The sequence below is a fragment of the Opisthorchis viverrini genome (genome assembly GCF_000715545.1).
Source record: "Opisthorchis viverrini unplaced genomic scaffold opera_v5_24, whole genome shotgun sequence".
Classification (NCBI taxonomy): domain Eukaryota; kingdom Metazoa; phylum Platyhelminthes; class Trematoda; order Opisthorchiida; family Opisthorchiidae; genus Opisthorchis; species Opisthorchis viverrini.
In genome coordinates this window covers 868,376-872,142 of record NW_008751680.1, presented here as the reverse complement: position 1 = coordinate 872,142, position 3,767 = coordinate 868,376, and positions in this window count along the sequence as shown.

Below are 3,767 nucleotides of genomic sequence, written 5' to 3'. Positions count from 1 at the left end.
ACTCCTGGAAATATCCAAAGTTTCCCATCCTTCCCAGCTGTCTTTGTAAAGCATAATAATAGTAGTCCAATTTACCAGCTGCGTGGAGATTTCTTGGGTCAGCATAACTTGAGATTGAAGACGACCTGAAGCGACACAATCAAAGGGGTGCAAGATGCGAAAAATGCTGAGGATCAGCGGGACGTATGATCAAGCTCTCCAATTCCCCAGGTAACTTATTGATAAATTTGTAGCTGCTGAAACTCATACTATATCGGTTTAACTTCAGATGAGAACGATGCTTCCATAGACCTAAGCGAGCACTCTGACCATGTGGAAGTATCGCGATGCGATTGACTCTAGAATGCGGAAATTCATTCGACCTTTGATGGCCGAAAAGACCTAACAACCTATACAGAGCGAGTTTTAGTAAACCGGCCCTAAATTGGGGTCCCAAGAGTTAACGCATCCCATGAGATAATGTCCCGTGGTGGACAATTGAATGGCCCGTCGAACCTACCCTCAATGATTGACTGTCTTTCATTGACCGGGGCTGGTGGAAACATAAGACTAGAAATGCTGAAGTACACCACATGGTTGTGGGAAAAATGAACTCTCCCGCGATGGATGAGTTACTTACGCTCCATAGGACAAGTAGTCCGCATGTCAGAGGAGGGTCGGCTTCGAAGAGCTCTTTTCGCCCAGACCCGTAGAGTGGAAGCACACGAGAGGCGGAGTCTATATGGCAACGAAGTATGAAAACGCCAAACAGTAAGAAAGGGCGGTCCGCCTCCCTGTATGGGGACACCGGGACTCACCTCGCCCATGACCAATGCCACTGACAAATATGGCTAAATCACGCGCATCAAAGTTATCGCTTTCAATGCGCAGCTTACCAAGTTTCCCGAACCGATCACGTGATCGCCTCCGATAGTTGGCTATATCTCCCACTTTCCTGCGAATGAAACCAATCGGAATCTCCCAACTCGTTTCTGTTCCATTTGTGAGTGGAGTTGCAACTGACTTGACCAAAGGTGAAGCAGTTTTCTTGGCGGAACACACCACTCATAAAGTTACCGAATACAGGCCATGACCGGTTTCGTCCTTCGTGGGGCTCTCCAGGTGGGCCAAGTCTCTGAGTCAACCTTATGTTCTACTCACGCTGTGGTTAACGCTCGCTTCAGAGACCGGTTTTCCCCAAATTGGGCCGGTGATCGAAAATGAAGCAGCTGGAACCAATGTGCGTATGGCACACGGTTTACAGCTGATAAATTAATTGATTGATTGAAAGTGGACCAACCATCCAAGTTATTGCAGTGTAGATCGCTGACAGTGACCAGATAAAGTGAAGTATACTGTGATGTCAAGTGTGACTACCATTCGTACGAGTAGTCGAATCCGAACACACCGTTTTTCCAGTGTGGCGCGAGTGATCCACCGCTGTCACAAAACTGTATTCGTCTGTTCAGTGCATCGCAGTAAGAAGCATCCAATTTGACCACTCGAGTGTTAACCACTTCAAAAATTAGAACAAAATTCTCAAGGAACTTTGGTACCACTTCGTCCAAAAACTCACTAGACGACACATTACATCACCATCATCGACAACATGTCATCAGTGTTAAACACCGATGCTTCGCTGTCGTACACATTACAACTTGAGCTGGTGATAACATAACACTAAACTGGATCTTCCGTTTAAGATATTTTTCAACAGGGTAGACTGTACAAAGGTCGCCTTTAGTTACCGCACATTTACCTGAAGGTCACCGCAAACGGGATTCATGGAGCCTATCGTTGGCACCAAGTTAACTTGCAACTGAACGCATCACTCCAGTTGCTTTCAACTCCGTGCTCAGCTACAGAGTGATACCGACGGAGAATGTGCCTATTTGATGGGTCCCAAGAAAAGCGAAAAAGATCGTAAGCTTCCGAGGAGCTTTCAGTAGCCTTACTAGTGTCGTCAACAAAACCACCTCATTACATTCCGTATGGCAAAATTTACGCCCGAGTGTCAGTTCAAAACGACCAAAATGACTTCAGTCACGTTAGTGTTGGGATTTACCAAAGCGAGTGCTTCAGTCGATCATCCTAATCACCATGTGTTTGTACCCCTCCTTAACAAATGCAGATACAATTCGGTCGTACCGTGCTACAAAGAATCAGGACGTTTGGTGGATCGGTCATCCGCCAAGTTTCAATGCCTCTCAAAATCATACACTCATATTACTGTACTCCGCGCTTCGAGGAAACTCCGAAAATAGGAGGGGATTTTGAATGCACGAAAGTTTTCCCTCTGGAAAACAAACTTGCCTTAACCGGAGAGGAACAAGTAATAATAATCGTTCAGCTGTGACACCCTTTGGCGTCTAGCTGCCATACCAACCGAAGGAAGCACGACGGTTAGGATACTGCCAGATTGTCTAAGCCTAGAGACGTTGAGATGGAGAGGTCGGGTTGGAACCGCGGACCTTCCGATTAAATTCGCACTTTAACCACTGAACCATCACGACCCGCACCGGAGAGGAGAGACTTCCTGGTTGAATTACCCCTCCCCACCAGGATACACCACAATAGAAATAGACTGCCACTCAAAAAATCACATTTCAAGCCATCTAGACACCATCCATCATGCTAGTAGGCAAATTTTTTACTTAGCTGCCTTGAATTAGCTACAATTTAGCCTTGAGTGCACACAGTACAGATTGAATGTGATCCGGTTAAAGGATAGGTTGAAGCTACCAGCAATGTTCCTGTTGCTGTATAAGAACACGCCATCGTGACAAATCAAGTTCTGTCTTAGTTGGGCTAGACTGCAAAACCAATGGGTCTTTATTTAAAAAGCGAGGACGGCTGATAAACATCCAATGGCACCTGTAAGAACGTGTTAAGAACCCACTTGAGCACACCAGCACTAAATAATCGCCGAAGAAAGCTTTTGTTGCATATTCCTAATGAGCTTAGTGAACGGATCAGTTCGGTTTTGGGCTGCCCGAAGATCCCTTTCTCAATCGTCCACCGACTCAATTACCAAGCACTGTAGCAATGCAGGAAGTGTATTGGCGTACACATACACTTCGAGATTGTGTGGAACATATCCTCGTCAGGCTGTGCAACATATACGCATGGGTTTGTCCCATAATTATGGTTATACCGAGTAATCCAATACCACGTAAAAGTGGTTGTGTGGGACCTCAGACTAGCTCGTACTCAGAGAGAAGGAAGCGCGAGGGCTGAGATACTACCTGGTTGCCCAAGCCTAGGCAGGAACGATCGAGATGCCGGAGTTGAGCTAGAACCGCTGGCCTTCCGGTCAGTAAGTTCGCGCTTTAACAAGTGAGCTGCCTCGAGCACCTCATCATATTCAGGACTCCATAGGAAGAACGTGCGTCAGCAGCTATATTCTGAGGAATTACAAGTTGACGAATGAAGCATGCGAAACTTACACAAATTCATCAAAAAAGCAATTAAGAGAAACGAAGTAGCATACCTGAGTTCCCTTCATTAAAGTGCACACTGAAAGACTTTTGACGTCCTCGGCGCGCAGCGACCAGGTTTCTGATCCATACAGTAGTATGGAGCGCACCACAGTATTGCAAACCCGACCCTTGACAGAGAAGCTGATGTCACGCCTACACCACAGGTGACGTAGGTTCACAAAAGCTGCTCTGGCCTTCCCAATCCGGATGGAAATGTCATCTTTCGCGAGACCACCGGGACTGATACAGCTGCCCAGGCAAACAAATTTGTCTACTACCTCAATCGGTTCATCCGCAAGCATGAGGCTA